Here is a 27267-nt window from a genome sequence, read left to right on the forward strand (position 1 = left end):
GAGGAGGATGCGGTGGGGGGGGGCTGAGGGTGTTAATCTGCTAATTTACCATAGAATTTGATATTGGGACGAATTTGATTCAAAATGTTGAAGAAAACCAAAAGAAATAAGCGAGATATTCAAGTTGTTCCTATGGTATGATTGAACCAAATAATCCACTTTATATATATATATATATATATATATATATATATATATATATATATATATATATATATATATATATATATAAAGAATAAAAATTACAATAAGTTTACCAAGGTAATCAAAATGGTAAACTTAAAATATATTATAAATATTAAAGAGTTAATATTTACAAGTAAAATAAACTCAGCCAGATGTAAAAGCTCAATAAAACCGAAAAGGAAATAGAGCTTATAATATGAACAAATGATTAATAAAACATGTTAAAAGACGTCTTGAAAAAAAGTTAAAAACATATTTAATTTTAAAAAAGGAAATTATAAAATTAAATATGTTTTTAACTCTTTTTCAAGATGTCTTTTAACATGTTTTATTAATCATTTGTTCATATATATATATATATATATATATATATATATATATATATATATATATATATATATTACAATAGAAACACGTGACCATGAAAAGTAATATGGTTAAGCTTAAACATGGAAAAGTAAAGGATTAGTTGTTAAAACTGGAAAAGAAAAGGACAAGATATTCTAGTAAAAAATATAATAAATTTATAACTTTAAATACTGCAACATTATAAATAATTATAAATTGAATTTTTAAAAAAATGCTTAATGCTGCAATAATTTAAGTTATAAATTTATTATATTTTTACTAGAATATCTTGTCCTTTACTTTTCCATGTTTAAGCTTAACCATATTACTTTTCATGCTCGCATTTTTCTATTGTAATCCATGATTTTTTTTTAGGCTTCCAATAGATTCACTTGTTTTTTGTTTAATTTCAGTCTTATTTTTTTTTTTGCCCTCATAAACACATGTAATAACAATGTACAGCACTCGTTGCTTTCAATAACCCCCCCCTCTATTATCTCCCTTCTCTTTGTTTCAGGTGTTGCTTCTCTTTTCAAATTAGTAGCAACAGTAGTCGCTGAAGCGACGTGGTTGCTTTGGAAACCAGTCATAAAAAGCGTCGCTCACCTCCTTACATATTTTTACGATTTTGAACACCAGAAAATTCATAATTTAAATTTTTTTTTTTTTTTTTCATTTTTTTTTTTTTTTCATTTATTTTTCTTCCTTTGAAGATTGTAATGCTGGGTATGGGGCAGCCAAACCAGCTGCCAACATTGCCCCGCTTTTTTATTGAAACCAACCGAGAGCTCTTTTTAGTATCCTCGCTGTTCCCTTAAGTGCAATTGTCTGAATCTCTTTTGCACTTGGTTCACCAGGAATATTAGTTAGGTAGGACTTCAGGTTCTTCTTCATAAGTCCTGTGGCACCTATGATAACTGGTATGATCGATATCCCCTTTAGGTTCCAGTTTCTTTCAAAATAGCTGAGAAGGTGATCAATAAACTGTAATAATTGTTTGAAATTTGGTCGAAAAATGAGTGAGCAGTGAAGCTTTAAAGCAGTTCTAAATGACTAAAACTGCCACTGCCATATATATATATACTAGCATTTCAGCCCGGCTTTGCCCGGGTGTTTTGAGGTGTACGCTTAGCAAAACAAAAAAAAAGTCAATTGTTTTTTTTAATTTGACCCCTATTATGACCCCTTAAAATTTATAGTTTCGGGCTCAAATCACTTTATTAAGTTAGATCCAGGTTCAAGGAACCTATATCTAAAATTTCAAGTGTCTAGACCCAAAATTGTCGGAGGAGTTTGGTAGAGTTCTTAAAGGTCAAATCGTTGAAATTTGACCCCTTAACAGCCAAATTTCTGGCTGACACCCGTCACATCGATTTTCCCAAATCTCAGTACCCGGTATTTCAAATTTCGAGTCTATAGACTAAAAATTGACAGAGTTATTGCGTAGGGAAATGTACACGGACAGACAGACAGACAGACAGACACGTTCACTTTTATAGATATATAGATATATATATTCATCCATGTATGGAGTATTGTTGTCACATTTGGGCTGGTGCATCTGCTACTAGTCTCTCACACAGGGTTCAAAAGAGTCACCAACCTAATAAGTCCCAAACTATCAGCTAGGCTTCAGCCTCTGTCCAATCAACGAAATGTTGCATCCTTCTGCCGGTTCTCCAAGTATTTTAATCGATGCCCCAACGAACCACAAGCCCTTGTACCCCCTCGACGTAAATACCCCCCCCCCCGGCAAAACCTATATGCAGCCAAATCCCACCCCTACTCAGAAATCCCTAGATGTAAGAAAGCCTTCTACTTTAATAGATTCTTCCACAGAACTGCTAGACTTTGGAATTCCCCTCCGGGTTCCTGCTTCCCCAACTGTACTGACATGCAGAAGTTTAAGTTTAAAGTAAACAGACATCTTGCTGCTCAACTCCCTACATAGTATATCTGCAATTTATGTCTCGGATAGTAGCTCCCTACATGAAAACGGCACTGTGCTTTGTTTATAGTGAAAAAGCAACAAAAAATTAATATATAAAAGCCTATATGTCTGTCTGTCACCATATTTTCAAACTCTATCTCCTCTAAAACTAACAGTAGCACAGCGGCACTAGCCGTTAAGATAGTTTTTAAGGGTAAAAAATGGGTAAAAATTGAAAAATATCATAAAACATTTTGTACATTCATCTTAGTTTATTTTTAATTTTTAATCAGTTCATATGCGTGTCACGTTGGTACAGTGGTAACGTCACCAGCTTTGAATGCTACAGTTTCGGTTTCGATTCTAGCTGATGGCACCTAAATGCTTTTTTTTTTACTTGTGAAATCACGACTCCATAATAATCCATACAAGATCTGGACAAATTAAAATATCATATTTAAGCGTATTTTACGCCCGGGCTTCTTTCTTAGAACTGCACGCCTGTGGAACTCTGTTCCGTCTGCCTACTTCCCACCGGACTACAACTTGGATGTCTTCAAGTCCAACGTTAACAAATTCCTAATGAACCGCCCCCTTAAGTAAACACTTCATCAAATCTCCACACTAACGTAATGTACTTGCAATAACCCTTATCCCTGAGTGGCTTCTAAAGACGTAATCCCCCCCCAGCACGGGTGATTACAGAAACATGTATGCACATATGTAGCCATCAATATTTGTATAAATAAATTTAATATATATATATGACAAAAGTCCATATTCCAAATTTTAAGATTTTGACCATCTTACCGTTTATTTCTTCAAGCATCGGATTTTTGAATCATGACCATATTCCTTTTTGTTTTGTTTTAAAGTTGATAAGTTCCTTTTCTTCTGATGAGTTAAAAGTGGAATGAATTCAAAGATTGACATAATAATTACATGAATGATTGTGCTACGAAACAGGTGCTGTCAAGAAATGTGCATTTTATCATGCTTAAAGAAATAAACGCTAAGATGGTCAACATCTTAAAATTTGGAATATAGACTTTTTGCCATTTATTTATATATGCTCTGTAATTACATTGAGCTTCATAAATTGGTATAAATAAAAGGTGAAATATAATTGAATGAACATATTTCCTCATATATATTATAATTCGACTGAGCTTCAATCTATGATCCCTCCTCTTCAAAACATTTATAATAAATACTCGTTTGGCTACAACCACTGTCAACAATTTTTCCCATGTCTGTGCCTAAAACTAAACACGAATTCCATGAACAAAGTTTCTTCCCTATAACTACCCGCCTATAGAACACAATACTGAGGGTCTGCTTTCCAGCTAACTACAACAGTCATCTTCAAGTCCAATATTAACAAATTCTTGTTGAGCCGCCCCCTTCAATATTCAAATTCTACCAAATTTCCAACACTAATGATCACTTATCCTCAAGTGGCTTTCGGGCCTTGATAAATGGTGTCTCTTGTAAAAAAAAAACAAACAAAAAAGGAGGGGGTTAGGGGATAAAATAAAAAGAATCCATTTTATCATGGCCGCCATCTGTAAATTATGTTAAATAAAAATCCCAATTATTTATCTACGCACAAAATAATCAGGTCTAAAATATAGGGAGGGGGGGATTTTGGGGTGCAAGTCCAGAATCCAACCTAAAAAAATAAAAAAAATAATAATACAGACTAATCTTCATGATGTACGCACCTGTCACGGAAGGAAAACGTCGTATGGCAAAAAATGGTAATATCGCTAAATAGGGTTTGCGGATGATTATGAGAAAAATAAGGCATCAAAAATGTGTTTTTTTTTTTTTTTATTTCAAACATTATATGAGGAGTCATTTAGTGTACCTATTTACAATGCCTCCCCACGGGACAGAGTTAGACACCAGGGTCGTTTTTTAACGTGGAGAAAAGGTACAAAAATAAAAATTGTCTCAGTCGGGAAGGACTTCTCCTCCACCGAAAGAGAACAAGAAATAGAAGTGCAGCAAAGAACAGATACTACACTTTGATCTTGTCCCGAAGGCCAAGGAGAGTCATTTAGTGTAAGAAGTTCATTTCACCCATCAAAACTCCTCATTTAATCATGAGAAACAAACACTTTATTTTTCTATCACCCACAAACCCTGCAGCGACATAACCCCAAAAATCACGTAAATTTATCAATCATTTTTTTTTTTATGATCTTTAGCAATTTTAATAGTAAATCGTAGCTATTACAAAGCTAATTTTGATCTCGGTAGTTCGAATTGAGTTGTCTGGCGGATTAAGACACACGTCTCGCTTCCTCGTAACATTTGGTTTTCTTCGTTTTAAAAAGAAAAAAAAACTTACTGTTCAATTTACGTGATTTTGGGAATATGACATTTTCGTTTCATGACACGTATATATATATATATATATATATATATATATATATATATATATATATATATATATATATATATATATATATTCGCCGCTAAACTACACATTTGCCTAAGTACTTGCACCTTTCTTTTTTTCTTTAACACCGGTTTGCAATTTCCGATATTTCCGACCGTGACGAAGTGAATATTTTCTATTATATCCCTGAAATAATAAAATGTTGAAATAAATTATCAATTCTCGGCTTTATTTTTGTTTTTTTAATGATAGTGTGATTTACAAAAATAACAATAAAAATATAGGTTAGTTACGATGCCTCCGTAAAAAAAATAGGTCAATGCGTGTGAATCATCATCATCATCATCATCCTTGCGTTGCATGTCCTTGTCGATAGCAGCAGGAGCAACACTTCTGTTGTGGTTGTGAAATTGATCCCCCCACTTTATATCCGTTTACACACACACACACACACACACACACAGAAGGGGAAGGGAGGATGACGAAGACGAGTTCATCCTCGGAGCTCCGACCTTTGCACACAGCTCTCTAAATCTATTATGATGAGCATCGTTCTTTGATAGAGTAGAGGCGCGGTTGAAAAATCAATCCCCCCCCTTCTTTGAGCTTTTGCAGATATGAGAAAAAAATACGCGACGTTTCACCTAAAATAATTTTTAAAATATTCTGTTTTCGTGCAATTAATGTCAACACTCGGTGTATGTGTTTGTGTGTGTGCGTTATATATATATATATATATATATATATATATATATATATATGTATATATATGTGTGTATATATATGTGTGTATATATATGTGTATATTTATATGTGTGTATATTGTATATATATGTATATATATGTGTATATATATGTATATATATATGTGTGTATATATATGTATATATATATATGTGTATATATATATATATGTATATATATATGTATATATATGTGCATATATATGTGTATATATGTATATATATATGTGTATATATGTATGTATATATGTATATATATGTATGTATATGTATATATACAAATATATGTATATATATGTGTATGTATATGTATATATATATATGTATATATATATGTGTATGTATATGTATATATATATATGTATATATATATGTGTATATATATGTATATATATATGTGTATATATATGTATATATATATGTGTGTATATATATGTATATATATGTATGTATATATATATATGTATATATATGTATGTATGTGTATATATGTATGTGCGTATATATATATATATATATATATATATATATATATATATATATATATATATATATGGGCTCGCTGTTTGTTTATAATTAAGCGGTATGAGCACTCTCAGCACTATAGAAGCGGTGGATGAATGTTTGTTTAAAATAGACATTTGGGTGGGTCGATGGGTAGAACTGCCGACTGTCAACGCGACATATATATATATATATATATATATATATATATATATATATATATATATATATATATATAAGTGTCTCTGTGTGTGTGTGTGTTTGTGTCTGTCTGTCTGTGTACATTTCCCTACACAATAACTCTGTCAATTTTCAGTGTACAGACTCGAAATTTGATATACAGGGTATTGAGATTTGGGAAAATCTTTGTAATCCGTTTCGGCCAGAAATTTGACTGTTAAGGGGTCAAAGTTCAACGATTTGACCTTTGAGAATTCTACCAAACTCCTCCGCCAATTTTTGGTCTAAACACTTGAAATTTTAGATATAGGTTCCTTGGAGATGGATCTAACTTAATAACTTGATTTGAGCCCAAAACAATAAATGTTAAGGGGTCATAATAGGGGTCAAAGTCTTTAAATATTTTACCTCTGCGGTCTCTACCAAATTATGCAGACAATTTCTGGTCTAAACATTTGAAATTTTTCATAAAGGGTATTCAGAGACAGCGCATTTGAGCTACCAATATATAAATATATGTTTGCATGTCTGCCTAAAACTTTCGACAGAGGCAACGGATTTTACCAAGATCAGTATCGTTTGGAAGCTCAACCCTTCAGACGACAAATACCGAAAAATTGGCTAAAAACACTAATTTGTTCACCCTCAACTAGGCACTTTTCTACAGGGACGGGTCGCTTTTTTCGCCGATATTTTCGAAAGTCATCCCCTCTTTTCGATTGTCTAGCCTTAATTTAAACTTACCTCACTTGTGGTTTGGTGGTGGTCGTAGCAGCAAAGACGTCACATTTTTTTCCTGTTCTTTTCCTCTTTCACAGTACGGGTTCGAGCCTGCCTTCCTACTACCACTTCTTTTTTGTTTTTTGGCTCAACACACACATCCAAACACCCGGGCAACGCCAGGCGGCCATGCTAGTATATATATATATATATATATATATATATATATATATATATGGGGAAATATGATTATTGAATTATATTTCACCTTTTATTTATACCAATCCTTTAATTTATGAAGTTTGAGCATATAACTAATAAATGATCATCTTACTGTTTATTTCTTTAAGTACGGGGGCACACACAATTCTTGACAGCACCTGTTTCGTAGCGCAAAATCATTCATTTAATTATTGTATCAATCAGTGAATTTATTCCGCCCATAACCCATTAGAAGGAAATGAAGGAATGATTACAAAATCAGAAAATTTTGAGAGAAGTTGCAATTATTTTTTCGTTTTGTTGTTACGCCATTTTGAATATATATATATATATATATATATATATATACACACAGGTCAGAAAAATATCATTACCGTCGGTTTCAAATCTGATAAGTACCAGTTTATGGCCGAAAAATATTAGATTCTCTTCAGCCACTGTTTATATCAGCCTTTATACCCAAAGAATGTCTACTGGTTTTATATAATAGTATTAAATAAAAAGTAGAGCTATATGCATGGTTATCTTTAAGAATAGCTGTTCCGCCCGGCTTTGCTCGGGCCCTATGTACTGTTCATAACTTTATGTACATATGTATATATTAAAGTGTGAATATGTACGGTAATACCTTTCTATATAATAGGCTTCCTTAACTACCATAGAGAAAAGTTGGTAGAGACAGCAGAGGTCAATTTTTTTTTTTAACTTTGTCCCCTGAACATTTATTGTTTTGGGCTCAAATCAAATTAAAATGTTTGATCCATGTCCAAGTAACCTATGTCTAAAATTTCAAGTGTTTAGACCAAAAATTGACAGAGGAGTTTGGTAAAGTCTGCAAAGGTCAACTCTTTCAACTTTGACCTCTTGGCAGCCAAATTTTCGCCCAAAAACTGATTAAAAAGCTTGTCACATGTCTGAATACCCTTTATGTCAAATTGCAAATGTTGTGACCAAAAATTGGCTGAGTAATCTGGTAGAGACCACAGAGGTCAAATTTGTTTTGACTTGAACCCCAATTTTGACCCCTTAACATCTATTTTTTATGACTCAAATCAAATTAAAAAGTTTGACCCATGTCCAAGTAACCTACATCTAAAATTTCAAGTGTTTAAACCCAACATTGGAGGAGGAGTTTGGCAGAGTTTTCAAAGGTCGAATCGTTGAGCTCTGACCCCTTAACAGCCAAATTTCTGGCCAAAAACCGATTAAAAAGGTTTTCCCAAATCTCGATACCCATTATGTCAAATCTCGAATCCGTAGACTGAAAATTGACAGAGTAGTTTGGTAGGGAAATGTACACATACACACACACACACACACAGACAATTTCACTTTTATAGATATATAGATAACTGTTTCCACTTCATTTTTGGTTACCTGTTAAGAATGTTTTTCTTTCTTTTTTCAATGATAACGTTAACCATAAAAAAAGGATTAACCGGAAATGAAACGGAAACAGTAATCGTAAATATATAATATTTACACGTTCCATTTATTATGTAAATTTAATGTAAAATGATGACTTACTTCTTGGTCATGAGGCGTTATTGATCACACAGTTTTTATCTGCTGTACTGCCTCCATTAACTATAAGAGTGTGGGTTTTAGGGAGGTTTTTTTTTTTTTTTTTTTTTTTTTTACGTAGGAATCACCACTTATCAAGGCCAAGAGGCCACTCGAAAATAAGGTTTTAAGAGTGTACAGTAGAAATTGAACAATATAGTAATCGTTAGTAATGAGAATTCGGTAAATTTGTTAACTTATATGGAACGGCTCATCAAAAACTTGTTTACGTTAGACTTGAAGACAACCATCTTGTAGTCAGCTGGAAAGCAGGAAAATGGAAGACAATTCCATAGGCGTGCAGTTCTAAGAAAGAAGCTTTGTTCGTGGAATCTACGTTAGGTTTAGGTACAGATAAAGAGTAGGGGAAATTGTTGATAGTGTTTTCTGCTAGACGGGTGTTTGTTGTGAAAGTTTGGCAAGGGGGGGCACCAGAGATTGGAACTCAGTCAAGCACTTGCCATGAAAATAACGATAAAGCAGAGACAAACTTGCAACATCTCTTCTGTGAGAAAGAGGTTGCAGGGAAAAGAAAAGGACATCTCCTACAAGGCTACGAAGTCTATTTTGAACTCTATCAAGGCAGGATAAGTCCTTTCTAGCAGCTCCTGCCCAGATGTGGCAAAAGTACTCCATCCTTGCACGTAACTTGCTCTTATACAGATAGAAAATTGCGTCAGCAATGAGATATCTACTGGATCGATAGAAAGATCCCACCATTTTCCCAGCGGCCTTGACAACAGATTTAATGTATGTGTTCCATTTAAGATCAGGAGTAGAGGTTAAGCCCAGAAGCTTGTCAAAATATGAGGCCTCCCCAAGACGAGAGCCATTCATTTCAATTGATGCCAGATAGGGATCAGTATGTTGATGATGTAAGGATAAAAGCTTGGTTTTAGATGCATTAAAAGTAACCAGCCACCTCTTTCCCCATTGTACCACTTGCTCAAGTATTGGCGTTTGACCGTCACACTGTCAACAAACCAATTTTAAAAGTATTTTATTTGTGCATTTAATGCCAACACTCGATACGTATGTGTGTGCGATGGTTGTGTTGCGTGGGTTCATATTGGGGCATGTTGAATAGTCGAGGTACATATTGGGGGGGGGGGCGTATACTGGGGACTCAGAAAAAAGGATGATAATGACATTTATATAGATTTACATCACAACAACGACTGTGACAATTCTTGGGGACTTCATATTATTATTACGGAGCTGACACATTTATACAATCCTTGTTAACACAGAGGAGGGGGAGGAACATTACTTGAGGGGGTGGAGGGTTATACAAAGTTCATTAAAGATGTTGACATTTACCTTTTCGGTTATAAGGAATTCAAACTTGTATAACTACATGGTCTACTCTTCTCCCCCTTCGCCTCTAAGGGGAGCAGTTCTGCTAAGTCACTCCCGACTCTCGTCTCTAACTGATTCTATCACTGTGATTGTGATCTTCTCCAATTATCTGATCCTTACTTTGAACCCCATCCCAATATATTGAGAATCTCCTTTGTTTATGATGTCAGAGATGTGCTGTTAACCAACGTGACTCAATTTAACGTGGATTTTACACATGTCTGTCCAAACACACTTTTGACGAACAAAGAATTCCCAATTTTAATTGTCCAATATCTAACCTATTTTTAATCATTATCTATAAACTCGCATTGTCCATTCTTTTAACTGACATATTTAATATCCAATTATTTTTAAAAGAATTAACAATCGACTGCATTCCTAGGATTTCAATTTGTCCATTATCTTTTAACACTTGCCTTAAGGGTTCGATTCTAGTCTTTTCCTAATATCATTTTCACTTATCTAGTCGTCCTTCTTACCTACATGAGAAGAGAACAGCCCTTCTCATGTAACAGTATGTATATATATATATATATATATATATATATGTGTGTGTGTGTGTGTATGTATATATAAGAAGTATGTTGTAGTTTGCTTGAAGCATTGTTTATTGGATAAAAAGGTTTGTTTGAAGGCTTGTCAGTTCAGGAATTATTCAGTCGTTGGAAATAGATAAATAAATAAATAATTATAAATAATTCAAAGAGTTCAATAATTTTTTTTTTACATAGGAGTCACCAATAGTTATCAAGGTCCAGAAGCCACTCGAGGATAAGGGTTATTGAGTGTACAGTAGTCAATGGAACAATATCGTAGCAATCATTAGTAGTGGAAATTTTGTAAATTGGATTACTTAAGGGGAACGGTTGATGAAGAACTTGTTTACATTGGACTTGAAGATGACCATATTGTAAGGTATGTTTTTCACAAGGTCTAATTTTAGTTATGAAAAATTATGTTACTCAAATGTCCACCATTTTCATTTTCGCACTTTTGTTCCGTCTGCAGAGCATTGTCGAGCACATCACTGAATGTTTCAGGGATTATGGCCCTAATTTCCTCCTCTATATTGTTTTTAATGGCATTTATTGTGGCTGGTTTGTTTGCGTATACCCGCTTTTTGAGGTAACCCCAAAGGAAGAAATCTGCACATGTGAGAGCTGGCGAGCGGGGTGGCCAATTTATCTCACAGCCACGAGAAATTATTCGGTTGTCGAATATGTCCTGGGGCAGATTTAATGTTTCTTGTGCCGTATGCGCCGTTGCACCATCCTGCTGGAACCACATTGATTGAGAGACTCCAATTCGATTTGATCTCCTTTTTACTGATGTGGATGGATCTTCGGCCACACTCTCTGCTAATTAATCTCTGACAATTCTCATCACTTCTTTGCCGTACGAGGTCTACCAGATTTAGGGAGGTCACATACAGACCCTTGCTCATGAAATCGAGCCACCATAGCTTTTATTGCATTGGGAGTAGGGGAATTTCTTGTGTTGAAGTTTCATTGAAATTCTCTTTGAGTTTCTGATATTGACTCATTCAACCAAAACTATTACTCTACGATAAATATCCACTCCTCGGTAGTGTAACAACTCATGATGACCTTGGAAGGAGTACCCTAGATGATCTGAAAAATTAAAAGAAAAATATAAAAAATTTAGAAAGCTATGGATTTTTTTTTTTTTTTTGACCATCAGCTTCTTTTGGGACACCCTATAATATATATATATATATATATATATATTACAGAAGATAAAAAAAACATCATTACCCTTGGTTTCAAATAAGGGAACCAGTTTATGGTAAAAAAAATATTAGATTCTCTTCAGCCTCTGTTGTTTCACTTCCACTTCACTTCTAGTTGCCCCTTAACATGTTAAGCATGGTTTTTCTAAATAATAACATTAACAAAAGATGCCATAAAAAAGGAGCAACCGGAAGTGAAGCAGAAACAGTAATTGTACGAGATATATAACATCTCAGAGAGCAATTTATTATATAAGTTTAACATAAAATGATCACTCACTTCCTGGCCATAAAGTGTTATTGATCATGCAGTTTTTGACTGCTGTAAACCCTCCGGAAAAAATTGTGTTTTGCGAGTGTTCGTACTAATATTCCATAAAATGACGTCACGGGTGATAAGGATTTTCGAGAAAAAAAAAAGAAAAGAATCACAATTACATTAAAAAGCTGGAAATAAATATCTGTTGCTTTAAACCTGAAACAACAAGTTGAATTTCTTTCCTATTCTTTGTCCTGATCTCCTTTGTGACGGAGTCCACAACGTGTTGGGTCCCTACATGTTAACACAGGTAACGTTACAACACATTTGTTGATTAAATTTGTATGTTAACATGATTATTTTTTAATCTACTTATATATAAAAGGCGCTTTTTCTCTGTATGTGTGTGTGTGAGAGAGAGAGAGTTCCCTATGGATTCCAAAATAGTTGGGTTGATTCTTTTGAAATTTTACACATATGTATCTTACATGCCTGGAAGTGTTCTTAGATAGGTTTTGCATTGGAATGCCTCCCGATAAGTATCAAAACTTGATAATCGAAGAAATCCCATTAAAGAAGGAATAGTCCAATTTTGTGATTGAATCTACAACATATTGCGTTCCTACATGTTAACAAGTGTGTAAACATGACGTTAACGTTACATAAATAAGAACTCAAAAACCATGCAAGTCGGGCAAACGATTAGATGACAAAATGCTATAAAAATCACCCCGCTTATATTATTTCTACATTATTGGTTGTGTCTCATTCACATGACTTCCACAGAGAGACTGATTTGAAAAGCTTTTTTCTCTCAGTTCAAAAACGTGACGTCATTCTTCATCGTTCGACTCCTGTTTTGTCTACCGTTTGACCTGTTACCTTCTGCCTCGCTCATCTCTGGAAACCATCCTTTTTTACAAATCTGGATTATTATCATGCACTCAGTATCACCTTGTCAAAAGACATAAATCACGACTACGTTAAAGAAGTAGAAATAAATGTCTGCTGTTTAGACCTGAAGAAGCGAGTTGAATTTCTTTCCTATTCTTTGCCATTTGTCTCCTTTGCGATGGAGTCTACAACGTGTTGGGTTCCTACCTATTAACCCATATGTAATGTTACACATAGATTGATTTGAAAACCCTTGTTTCTCTCAGCTCAAAAACGTGACACCATTTGTCATTGTTTGACTAGTTTTTTGTCTACCGTTTCACCTGTTGCCTCCTACCTCAATTTTATGTCACTCGTCTCTGGGAACAATTCCGTTCTACAGATCTTACTTACTTGTACTTGAAACGACATTCACCCTGGAGGAGTTGAGTCGGCTTCATGAAGATGCACATCTCGTATCGCTGCGGCCCAAGCCCGGCGATCGGAGGCAAGATCCCGAGTGAGCAACAGCCAGTCACGTCTCCAACGAGACAGGCCATAGATGAGCGGGCCCGAAATAAGTTCAGCGTCGGTTTTGATAGTCCCGAGCCACGTTCTTAGCTGGCCACCGACACGTTTTTTCCAGCCGGGTAGAGGACGTGGGGAGATAGCCTCGTGGATAAAGACCCCTGCATCACAGCGAGAGGCATGGCCGAACCATCGAAGGCGTCGGGCCCGCAGTAGGTCAGTAATTGCCTGGAGATTGCGGCGACGCCGGACTTCTTTGTTGGCGACGAAATCCAAGGGACGGACATGGAGAATGCGGCGGAGATTGTAGTGGTCGAAAACTTCTACGCGTCGCAGATCCGCTTTCCGTATGGGCCAGGTCTCACATCCATCCAATTCTACAGATCTGGATTGCTATCATGCATTAAATAATAAATAATGTATAAATACTAAACGTCTATGTGGATAGTTGATGCTGTATGTATGTGTGTTGGTTTACCTTATTCTTATTATTACGTGTATGTGGGTGGCAGGTCATTTTTGTACGCCTGATTCTCATTGGTGTGTAAGAATTTTTATTTTTTTTACATGGAAGTCACCACTTATCAAGGCCCGAAGGCCACCTGAGGATAAGGGTTGTTGCGTGTACAGTAATCAATGGGATAATATCGTAGTAATCGTTAGTAATTGAGATTTGATAAATTGGATTACTTAAGGGGGCGGTTTATCAGGAATTTGTTTATACTGGACTTGAAGACATCCAAGTTGTAGTCAGGTAGGAAATGTGTGCGCGAGATGAAGAAGGCTAGTATGCGAGTCATTAAAGTGTTCCTTTCTGCCTTGCTTCTCCTCCTGGTTAAAGTTATGGGGTGGAGGCAGCATGGAGCAATGTTCTTCGGGGCCCTGTTTGATGTAGCTGGGTGGTGAAATCTGTTTGGTTTTATTTCGTTATTGGTACTTGTGCAAATTATGGACCGGATTTCTATAAATGTCCGTTCGGATTTGCCCGGCACCTGACATAAACTGTCGGAATATGCAGAGCACTGCAGAGCAAATCTTAAAAATGCTACGAAACAGAAAATAAAAAAAAAATATGAGGAAAGCAATAAAATAAAATATAACAACCTTAAGTTTTATGAATAAACTAGCATGGGTGCCCCACGATGCCCGGGTATTTGGAGATGTTTGTCGAGCAAAAAAAAAAAAAAAAAAGAAAAGGTGGTAGTACGCAGGCAGGCTCGAACCCGTACCGTGAAGAAGGAAAAGAACGTGGTAAAAAAAACAAAAAAAAACGTTCCGTTGCGTCCATCGCCAAACCGGAAATTTGGCGAAGGTTTAAATTAAGGCTAGTCAATCAAAAAGAGGAAATGATTTTCGAAAATATCGGTAGCCAATTTTTAGATATTTATCGTCCGAAGGGTTGAGCTTCAAAACGATACTGATTTCATGAAAATCCGTCGCCTCTGTCGAAAGTTTTAGGCATACATACATACATACATACATACATACATACATACATACATACATACATTTAAACAGACAGGTGAGATTTATATTATAGATGTTTTATTTTTATTTTTTTTCTGTGTGTGTGTAAATAAGTAGAAACGTTTCATTTATTTATTTATTTATTTATATTGCGTATTTAAAAACTAATCTTTTTTTTTTCTTTTTTTTTCTTTTTTTTTGTGGGGGTGTTAGGGTTAAAGGTTAAAGTTAGGGTTAAAATTAATGACTAAAAAAGGTTTTTCCCTTTTCTTCCAATTTATCAAAAGTCGTCTGTTCTGGTTATACGTTAATCGCGTTTGTTGTCGCGTCCTGATTGCCTGATTAACTTGAACTGATTGATTTCCAGTCCAGCCCTAATGGACATTTACGAGAATCCAGTTCGCAGTATGCACTAGTGCCCAAGTTTGAAATAAACCCTGGTCAAGTATTCAAACGAAAATGAAAACAAATAGAAATAAGTAGAAACATTTTTTTTTCTTTTTCTTCTTTTTTTTTCTTTTCTTTTCTTTTTTTTTTTTTGCGTGATCAAAACTTTTGTGTGTGTATGTACGGGGGGGGGGGGTCCTCCATTCGATAACGGTATGTTCCGAACCCACCCCCATATTCTCTTTTTTTTTTTTTTTTTTTTTTTTTGTTGGCCATGTCCAGCACTTCATTTCAGATAGTATCAATTTGTTCTGTTGACAGGGCTCTACGACTTGCTCCGGCGTCTGTACTAACTTGTCCAACATAGATTAATTGCCGTGTGCTTGCTACATGATTTAAAATTAATTGCTAAAATTTTTTTTATTTTCTTTTGGTACTTGTAATCAAGACATTGACATTAAAAAATGAAAATATCGAAAACAAAAAAGCTTATATTGTACGTATCCGTTATGGAATGAGGTTCTCCAAAAAAAAAAAAAAAATCACTTAACTTCATCAAGTAGTTTTTGCTTTACAGCGAAAAAACAATTTGTTATGATACCGAGCAAAAGGTTCGATTTTTAGGAAGAAAAGCTAGAAATAAAGATGGGGAGGGAGTGTCGGCGCTTTACATGGAGTTCTTTCCCCGTGACGTTTCTAAACTCTAAACAAAAATTAAGAAAAAATCCAAGATGTCTGCCTTCAACGTGCTCTCATAAAAACGTGTTTTTCCACTGTAAAAAAAAAAAAAAAAAAAAAAAAAAACTACTCCATCAAATTAAGTGAAAATGTTTTTCGGAGATCTTCAGTTCAAAACAGATACGTACAATATAACCTTTTTTTTTTTTTTTTAACGTTTCTCTTCCAATTTATAAAATGCTGTCTACTCGACTTCTTATAGCCTAATCATATTTGTTGTCGCATTCTGATTGGCTGATCAACTTGACCAGCGCTCAGCATATTCTGGCGGTTTGTATAAGTCTCTGGTCCAACCGTGCCGACATTTACGAGAATCCGCTTCACAATCTGCACTAGTACTGATACTTTTTTTTTATTGGTTAGAAAACACTTTGAAGTAGCACGTTCCTGTGAAAATTTACTTGTTTTTTTGAAGTGAAGAAGAAAGCAAATTACAACAAAGTAAGGAAAGAAAGAGTGTAGACAACTAGAGCCATTTACCTTAATGTTTTATAAGAATAGCTAAATCCGCATTGGTTTATTACTTGGACATAGACTTGTTACGTTTGCAGTTCGAAACGATTTTCTTTGGTTGGAAATACTTTGAGTTAACATGTTCCTGTGAAAACTTACTTGCTTTTTTGCAGTAACAAAGAAAGTGAAGCCAAGCAAGAAAGAGTGTAGGCTATTAGTGCCATTTGCTTATTAATGTTCGTTGGAATCACTTTGCGATGCAGTCGCCACACTGCCTCAATTCGCAAACAAATTTGATTGAGAGGGATAAATAAAGACCTGGCAGAGATAGTTTAGTATGTAAAACGGATGTTGGACCAAATATGATGATGATATTTCATTGTTCTGACATGAACAGTGTAATGAAGTCGCTGGTCAAGTCAACAACTGGACAACCAAAGTTGGTCTATGACCCGTTGATCACCACCTGTGATCGTGCTTCAATAAACTAACACAAGACAAATATTTAATGTAGATGACTTAAGTTGCGTATGTGTGTCTTTTCAAGCAACGCATTTCAGGTGAAACCATTATTACATACTTAAGTGTCATGCTGAAATTAGTATAAATTCCAAAAATTCCAAAAAATAGTCCAGGAGAAAAATAATTATAAGAAAAAATAAAAATTTTGGAAGTTGTGATTTTTCACTGTAAGTTAACCCTTTAGAAACGAGATGGGGGGGGGGGGACTGCATTCCATCGTTTGAATTCCTTTGCACAGAATAAAATGACACTATTTTTCAGGTCGGCTATCTTGCTTTTTGTGGATCTACTGCACGCTTTTTTCCGAGACTCAGCTTCTATTGAACCATTTTTCGTAATTTTTGGAATTTATTTATTTTTAGTTACCACTTATCAAGGTCTGGAGGCCACTCGGGGATAAGGATTATTGCGTGTACAGTAATCTATGGGATAATATCGTAGTAATCGTTAGTAATGGAGACTTGATAAAGCGTTTTACTTAAGGGAGCAGTTTATCAGGAATTTGTTTATGTTGGACGTGAAGACATCCAAGTTGTAGTCAGGTGGGAAGCAGGCAAACGGAAAAGAGTTCCACAGGCGTGTACTTCTAAGAAAGAAGCTTTGTTCATGGAATCTACGTTTTGATTTTGGCACAGATAAAGAGTGGTATAAATTATTGACATGACACTTAAGTATGAAATGACATTTCGACATGACACTTAAGTATGAAATGACATTTCGACATGACACTTAAGTATGAAATGACATTTCGACATGACACTTAAGTATGAAATGACATTTCGACATGACACTTAAGTATGAAATGACATTTCGACATGACACTTAAGTATGAAATGACATTTCGACATGACACTTAAGTATGAAATGACATTTCGACATGACACTTAAGTATGAAATGACATTTCGACATGACACTTAAGTATGAAATGACATTTCGACATGACACTTAAGTATGAAATGACATTTCGGCATGACACTTAAGTATGAAATGACATTTCGACATGACACTTAAGTATGAAATGACATTTCGACATGACACTTAAGTATGAAATGACATTTCGGCATGACACTTAAGTATGAAATGACATTTCGACATGACGCTTAAGTATGAAATGACATTTCGACATGACACTTAAGTATGAAATGACATTTCGGCATGACACTTAAGTATGAAATGACATTTCGACATGACACTTAAGTATGAAATGACATTTCGACATGACACTTAAGTATGAAATGACATTTCGACATGACACTTAAGTACATTATAACATTTTCCCTGAAATGCTTTTGTTGGGAAATACACGATTGGGTTGGATGACACACTATAGTAAAGTTGCACTGTGTGTTTTCAGGGAAGTTATTTTCTCTCATTTTCTCGGTAAGGATAGTGGTTGTAAGTTTACTCCACTTCTCAAACTTTGAATAGAGGTAGCAAAATTAGAGTACCTTACTTTCTGCAACTGACCTTTTCACCCTCTAATGTTGTGCTTTTTGGTTGCTAAAGTTGGTAGTGATAGGAGGCCAGGATCATTCTTATCAACGCCTGATGGCTGGTCCTGTTTAGCCTCTGTCATGGCTATAGTGCCACTACCAGAAGAAAGAAAATTTACACCATAACTTACTTCCTCCCGCCTAGTGTATAAACATGTTGAGGGGCCCTTTTTATCCTGGGTGCCGCCCTGCCAGTATATTGATTTATTTTTACTTATTTTTTTTTTTTTTATATTTAATTCCTCTTCATCCACGGCTTCTTATTTGGTATTAGAAGCTGCCTCCTATTTGTAGAGAGAGTGTTTGCAACTTGAGGAACATGCAGCATCACTTGAAGAGACTGCACACCATGTTTTTAAATAATTAGCCAGGGTTTACTTCCGATGAGAAGTAGTCTCATATCACTTTCTCTCCAATAGGCATGTGTGTGTGTGTGTGATACAATCACATAGTGTAGAAAGAGGAACCCCAAACATTACTCTCGGCCAATTTCTGTTCCAATCTCTCTGATCTCTCTTGATGAGCCTCTGAGCCGCCAACTGTCTCGAACTGGCAATTGTCCTCAACTGCCACAAACTCAAGACTTTCCATAAATTGTCCCAAAACTCATTGCTAATTCTAATCCTAACCCATGAACTAATGCTAAATATATTAGCCTCTATTGGTTCTTTGTCCAAGTCACCTGCCATTTCAGCTCCCTTTTGTGTGCCTTGATGAACGATTTCCTTTCCGTTGTCTTTCTACTAAGCTCACACCCTACAACCATTTGTTCTGCTGATCAACTTTTTTTTCTTTTTTATCATAGTTTTTCCCTCTTTTTTTTCTTCCTAACAGGGGGGGGGGAGTGAACGTCGATAGTATCACAAGTCAACGCCAGGATGAAGTTTTTTTTTTTTTGGGGGGGGGGTTCACAAGGGAGTTACCACTTTCCAAGATCCAAAGGTCACTCGAGGATAAAGGTTATAATGAATGTAAGTTGGTACTGTAGTAATCGTTAATGGTGTAAATTGGGTAGAATTTAATTATTTATGAAGATTGCTCAAAAAACTTGTTTACATTGGACTTGAAGGTTATCATACTTTAGTTGGCTGGGAAGCAGGCCAGAAGTACAGTGTTCCATAAGCAGGTAGTTCTAGGAAAGAAGTTTTGTTCGTGGAATTTACGTTTAGATTTAGGCACAGATAGAGAGTGGGGGAAATTGTTAATAGTGGTTGTAGTTAGTCGAGTATTTTTTGTGTAAGTTTGGCAAGAGGTGGGAGGCCTAGATTAGAACTCAGACGAGCACTTGCCATGAAAAATAACGATAGCACAGAGGCAGGCTTGCAAAATCTCTTCTTTGGGAAAGATGTTTCAGGGAAGAGAAAAGGGCATCACCTACTGGTTTTCAAAATCGGTTTTGAAGTCTATCAAGGCAGGATAGGGCACACCGAGCAGTTCCTTCTCAGATGTGACAACAGTATTCCATTTTAGGACATATTTGGTTCTTATACAGATAGAGAATTGCATCAGGGTGTTGTTGGAACACTAGCAGAAGTATGATTGAGTCAGTGGCCTGATAAAAGTTACGATTGCCGTAGCTGCTTATCATGTTTTTTTTGTTTGTTTTTTTTGTTTTTTACACAGTGATCACCACTTATCAAGGCCCGGAGGCCACTCAGGGATAAGGGTTATTGCAAGTACATTACGTTAGTGTGGAGATTTGATGAAGTGTTTACTTAAGGGGGCGGTTCATTAGGAATTTGTTAACGTTGGACTTGAAGACATCCAAGTTGTAGTCCGGTGGGAAGCAGGCAGACGGAACAGAGTTCCACAGGCGTGCAGTTCTAAGAAAGAAGCTTTGTTCATGGAATCCGCGTTTTGATTTAGACACAGATAAAGAGTGGGGGAAACTTTTCACAGTTGATTCAGCTAGACGGGTGTTTTTCGTGAAAGATTGGCGAGGGGGGACCAGAGATTGGAGTTCAGACGAGCACCTGCCATGGAAATAACGATAAAACAAGGACAGGCTCGCAACGTCTCTTCTGTGGGAGAGAGGTTGCAGGGTAGAGAAAAGGGCATCCCCCACTAAGCCACGAAGTCTATTTTGTACTCTGTCAAGGCAGGATAGACTGTTTTTAGCAGCTCCTGCCCAGATATGGCAGCAGTATTCCATGTTGGCTAGTGCAGGTAGCCAAACTGCAACAAACGTCCTGTTGCCAGACATAAAAAATAAATCTTGCCAGTTATTTAATACGGCTTCAGGACAGAGAATCAGATACAAACCAGGATCTGAATAGTGAGTGATGGAGCCGGTCTCGATGATCGGCTAAGTGGGTCAGCCTGTGATAATTTTCCGTTAATGTTCAATTGTGTTCATGTTCAACAGGATGATGACATCGATTGATCAAAACTAAACTCGATATTTTAGTTCCTTTCCAATCTCAAAATATTTTTATTTATTTTTTTTTTTTTTGAGATCTTAAAATAGAAATATTGCATTTCTTTAATTTAGTTTATCTATTCCCCACCTGCTACACACACGCGCGCACGCGCGGCAGGTTTAGGGGCTAATATTCACAGGCAACATGACTTGAAACAAATAATTGCCAAGGCTGCTGCGAAGAAGGTGGGCTCTCTATACCATGCTAGAAGCTTACTCACACCTGAGAGTATTCTGTACCTCTACAAAACCGCCATTCGCCTATGCATGGAGTATTGCTACCACATCTGGGCTGGTGCATCTGTCACTAGTCTCTCGCTCTTAGACAGGGTTAAAAAAAAAAAAAAAAAGAGTCACGGATCTGATAGGTCCTGCATTATCAACCAAACTCCAACTTCTGTCCTATCGCCGGAATATGTAATTGTTTTTAAAATATTTTAATGGAAAGTGCTTTCATGAACTCAAAGCGCTAGTACCCCCTCGACGTAAATACCTCTGACAAACCCGACAAGCAGCAAAATCCCACCCCTACACTGTAAAGATCCCTAAAAAATGAAAATAAAGGCTTAGCTAACCAGGTTTCGTTCCTCACTTATCAAAGCTAAATCGAGGAAAATACGATTTGAAACAAACAAAAAAAAAAAAGTCATGAATATGGCGGGGGTAGGACCCCCCCCCCCCGAAATAAACGGTAGAAAAATTACATAGAGACTAAATTAAGTCCCAGAGGATTTTCTTTTTGCTTATATATATATATATATATATATATATATATATATATATATATATATATATATATATATATATATTTATTTTCAAAGGAAATAAGGTAAAAAAAAAAAAAAAAACCGATAAAAGTGCTCGATATGTTAATAGAACGGTATATAATTTTTTAATGAGCCCATATATATATATATATATATATATATATATATATATATATATATATATATATATATATATAATTTTTTAATTTTTTTATTTAGCCCATAATAAATTTACATTACTGTTTCCATTGGATTTTTACCCCAGGAGATGAGGTAGATTACCAATTTCATCGGAAGAGTCCACCTATAAATTCCGATGAAATTGGTACTCTACCTCATCTCCTGGGGTGAAAATCCAATGGAAACAGTAATGTAAATTTATTATGGGCTCATTAAAAAATTTATATATATATATATATATATATATATATATATATATATATATATATATATATATATATATATATATATATATATATATATATATATATAAGACCATACTCGCATTACATCCTCTTTTGCTAATCTTCGACAAAAGTATGCAACAAAAATATAACTAATCATTTAAAATTAAATTTGGTGCATTTTAAGATATTCTTAACAGATCGATTTTTTTTATGTCGTTTTAAGCAAGAAAGTTACAGTACTTAGTTAATTGCCATGTCGAAAATAGTAATATATCCAAAAAATTACGAAAATTTATCGAGTAGAAAATTATTTATAGTTAAAAGTGATTTTTGAAGATTGCGTATATTATTATGCAATTTTTCTCAATTATCAATGCAATTACGGTAAATGTTTATCTGGTTTCCACCCTAACATTTTCGTTTAAAATGACGACCTTTAAAGGTTTTCGGGTATGCTGAAAGCGAATATCGCATTAAAATTTTCCGCAAATTAAGCAATTTCATCTCTTATGTTATTGCCATCTTGGAGTGCGCGCTCGCGCGTCGTTTCTCGATGTTGCGTTTACACGCACGAGCGCGTGTTTCAAAATGGCCACCAGTAATAACATAAAAAATGACATTGCTTTATATTCTGAAAACTGCTTATTTGCAGAAAATTTAAATGCGATATTCGTTTTCAGCATACCCGAAAATTTGTGAAGGTCCTAATTTTCAAGGAAAATGTTAAAATGGAAACCGTGTAAAAATTTACCAAAATTACTTTTAACTATGAATAATTTTCTGCTCGATGCATTTTCGTAATTTTTTAATATATTACTCTTTTCGCCATGACAAGTAAGTACCGTTGTTTTTGCTTAAAGCAACATATTTTAAAACAAATATATTTGTCGACTCTATCTGAACAATCACCCAATAAAATAATAAGCTACTCGTTTGTTTCCACCTAAATTTGAAGCCAACCTTGTCTTCATCAACAACTAGAAGAGGAAGGAGGGAGCGAACTTTATTTGTCGTGCTCGTGCGCAAAACAATTTCTTACACACGGCACTAAATTACTTACCTCCCCCCCACGAGGGCAAAGTTAAACACAAAGGAAGGTTTTTAATGGTGGGTGTACGTGGGGGGGGGTGTACAAAATGAAAATCTCTAAAGAAAAGAACACTGAATTGGGACAAAAAGGGGTTTCTAATCGGGTAGTGTGTGTGTTTGTGTGTGTGTGTTTGTGTGTGTGTGTGTGTGTGTGTGTGTGTTTATTGTTTTCTTTTGGTTGTTTTTTTTTTTTTTAATTATTTTCGAAAGTTGTATATTTGTTATGTTGTACGGCCCTCACCATAGGCGGGTTGAATCGGCTTCCTCCGAAGGAGAAAGCGTCAAGGGAATATTTAATTCACATGTGGAGGCGGTCGGACGTCGCCTGTATTTTTTTTTTTTTTTTTTTTAAGTGTCCTCAAAACGATTGAAATTCGTCGTAGGTAAATAATAGCTACGTCATATGACGTCAGAGGGGAAACCCCAAATGAAAAAGCCCCTAATAACGCTAACCCAAAATACGTAGGAAAAGATGCGATAGGAGATAGGACTCTCTCTCTCTCTGTGTGTGTGTGTGTGTGTGTGTGTGTGTGTGTGTGTGTGTGTGTGTGTGTGTGTGTTACAGAAAATCGCAAAAGAAAAAAATCAATACCGTCGGTTTCAAGTCTTAAAATAAGGGGACCAGTATCTGATGATCTCTGTCGGACTCTGTTTCTATAGATATTGGACCTGTTTGTTTTGATTTGAAACCGGCGGTACTGATGTTTTTTACGCTATTCTGTAACTCATGTATGAATAAACATTACGTTCTTATTTCGAAATTTTCTCTCTCTCTCTCTCTCTCTCTCTCTCTCTCTCTCTCTCTCTCTCTCTCTCTCTCTGTCACACACACACACACACACATCCTCCCGCAAAATTGCCCCAGTCGAAGAGGAGAAATCCTCCTGAGGGCAAAACAGATACCGCACTTTGATCCTAGCTCGAAAGGACACTATAATAGCACAATTAGAATTTTAAGGAGAGTAAAAAGTAGACCCTGGGTTTACCTTTCGGCAACCGCAGAACTCTTACATCCTTTATTTTGTGCTAGTCCTCCTATTCCATGAGCGATGTTTCTGACAAAAAGGTGAAAACTGCTGTTTTCTGGGTCGGAATCTTTTCTATCTAACACTCATCGTTGGCAAGTTTTTGATCTTGAAGTTTTTTTTTTGTTTTTTTTTTTTGTTTTTTTTTTAGTTTTTAGCTACTTACATCAAGTGGTTTCATACCTTGTCTGGAGCGATTTCCGTTTTAAAAAATGTTATTTTTTGGACTTTTAAGCGGTAGTTTTATTTAAAAAAAAACAAAAACATCCGATTCCATGCTAAATAAAATAATATTTTCAACGTTTAATATTGCACGATTGAATCAAAATACGAGTCGATTTTATTGAGAGGGGGGGGGTACTACGGTAAGTTGCCTGTGCAAACGTATTTATTCTTTGTTAGATGTTATTTTTTTTATCCCCGCGGCGCACTACCAACTAGAAAAATAAAATAAAATTTTATTTCCGTGCGTAGGTCAACACTCCTGTAAACACCTCGAATTTTTCTTTCTTAGTTTTTTCTAAAAAAAAGAAAAAAAAAAGACAGTTCACTTTGCCGTAAGGTGTTTGTGTAAATTGGTGAACTTTTAAATCAACGCATTATTTCAGGTGAAAACATTCTTACGTGCTTATGTGTCGCGTCGAAAGTAGTATAAATACCAAAAATTACGAAAACCGACCCAGTAGAAAATGAATTACAAGTAAAAATAGAATTTATCGAATAATCGAGTTTTATTGTATGGTTTATTGTGGAAGAGTTATGCGACCAATTCAGTATGACAAACTGATTGTCTCGCTTAACTTAAATTAAAAGCCCGCCATTTTTTAACACAGCATCTGTTAACGTAATTGTGGATGATTTTTTTTTTTGTTAAAGATACATCTACTGGATCATCATTTTTTTTTTTTAATTTATACGAATTTCGGCATGACAAGTAAGCACGTAGTAATGTTTTCACCTGAAATGCGTTGGTTTAAAAACTCACTAACTTACAGAATCAACAAATATAGCGTAAAATAATCATCTAATTCGTGACCATAGAGCGTAAAAAAGAACGAGTAACCATTTTCATTTTTTTTTTTTCATTTATGCGATAAATATAAGAAAAACACAGAAAAATGATCCCCCGTTTTAAAATCTAAAATACTTTTATTCGATTTTTCTCCGGGTATTTTAAAGGTGTTAACGTGTAAGCAAAAATAAAAAAAAAAGTTATCCTTACGATTCCTGTTTTCACTTCACTGCTTTTTTGTTGTTGTTTGTTTATTAAATTGTTAAGAGAAAGTACAGTATAGGTAATTGTATTAATGCAGATATTCTACATGATTTATACTTGCGTAATATTTGCGTGATAAGCTTATAGTAAGTATAAACCCCTTTCTATATATATTTATATATGCGCATATATATTTGTTTAAAAACAATTGCCTACCAATTTCCTCTGTTAGTTTTTGGTCTACAGATATGAAACTTATTATATAGGGTATTCGAACCTATGCAAAACTTTATATTTGGATTTTAGCCTGGGAAAATCGGTGCAAAAGTATAAAAATTAAAGAAATCGAATTTGCCAGGTGACGGTCGAACGACAGCATTACGAATATGCATGCGTAACATAATAGCTGTTGTTGGTTCATGTTTGAATTTTTAGCCTTGCAGCAAACATGTCTTTATAGCTCAGGTGTTAATGTCAAAGAAAAAAGTAAATCGTAAGCTAAACGTGGTGGTTTCGATTCTCGGTGATGGCGCACGAGTCATTTTTTTTTTTAATCATTACTATATATTGCGTCCAATATAATATAAAAATAAATACGAAATTTGCATGAATCAAAATATCATATTTAAGCGTATTTTACGACTGGACCTATGTGTATACACACACACACATATCTACATATACACACAAACACACACATATATATACATACACATATTTACATATATATACACACATATATACATACGTATATATACACACACATATATATAAATTATACACACACACACACACATATATATATATATATACACATACATATACATACACACACACAGTATAACCTGGACATAAGAGATTTCGGGTTACAATGTACATTAACACAGGCTCTAATTTGGGATCAGAGAAAATCTCTCTTATATCCGATTTTCTTATATTCATGTCTCTTATACCAGGGTTAAACTGAACACCCCCCCCCGGAGGGGGGGCGGTAATCATTGTTTTACAATTTTAATAGTAAATATTAGTCATTACAAGACTGATTTTGATCTCATTAAATTCAAATTGAGTTGTCTCCCTTTTTATTATATATGGCGGATCAAGGCGGCGCAACGCAACTTTCACGCTTCTTCATAAAAATCGATTTTCTTGATTCAAAAAAAAAATAGAAAGGAAAAAAAAAAGTTTAATTTTTACGACTAGCCCCTGCGTATTATAAACAGCCCCCCCCCCACACACACCACGTTAAGAGCGGATTTCGGAATAAACATCCCTCAACCTCGAAAGCCGTTCTTAACATGGGGAAGTTGGGGGGGTTATACCGAAAGCCGTTTTTAACGGGGGGGGGGGGTATAATACTCTGGGGCACGTCGTAAAAATTAACCGAAAAAAAAAAACAACAAAAAAAAACACTTGGTCAATTTACGTAATTTTTGTTCCGTGACGGCTACGTAAAAGATTTTTCTGTGTGTGTGTGAATATATATATATATATATATATATATATATATATATATATATATATATATATATATATATATATATATATATATATAATATGGGGGAATTCTGGACAAGAACGTGAGGATTTAATGATTAAATTTTAATCCAAAATCTTATGGGAGGGGCGGGGGGGGTCAGGTAGTGGTAGCTACAGTGTGGAACGTATTATTTTACGGAAGACACCGGTCGGCCTGAACCATGACATG

The 27267-nt window shown here is 35.1% G+C and overlaps 1 protein-coding gene across 3 annotated transcripts in view; it reads left to right on the plus strand.

Moving 5' to 3' along the window:
• LOC145266624 (uncharacterized) overlaps nucleotides 1-27267 on the plus strand; it is a 134288-nt gene that overhangs the window by 42566 nt on the left and 64455 nt on the right. The window lies entirely within an intron of this gene.

Source organism: Euprymna scolopes, chromosome 41 (genome assembly GCF_053919585.1).
Source record: "Euprymna scolopes isolate OS-2025 chromosome 41, ASM5391958v1, whole genome shotgun sequence".
NCBI lineage: Eukaryota > Metazoa > Mollusca > Cephalopoda > Sepiida > Sepiolidae > Euprymna > Euprymna scolopes.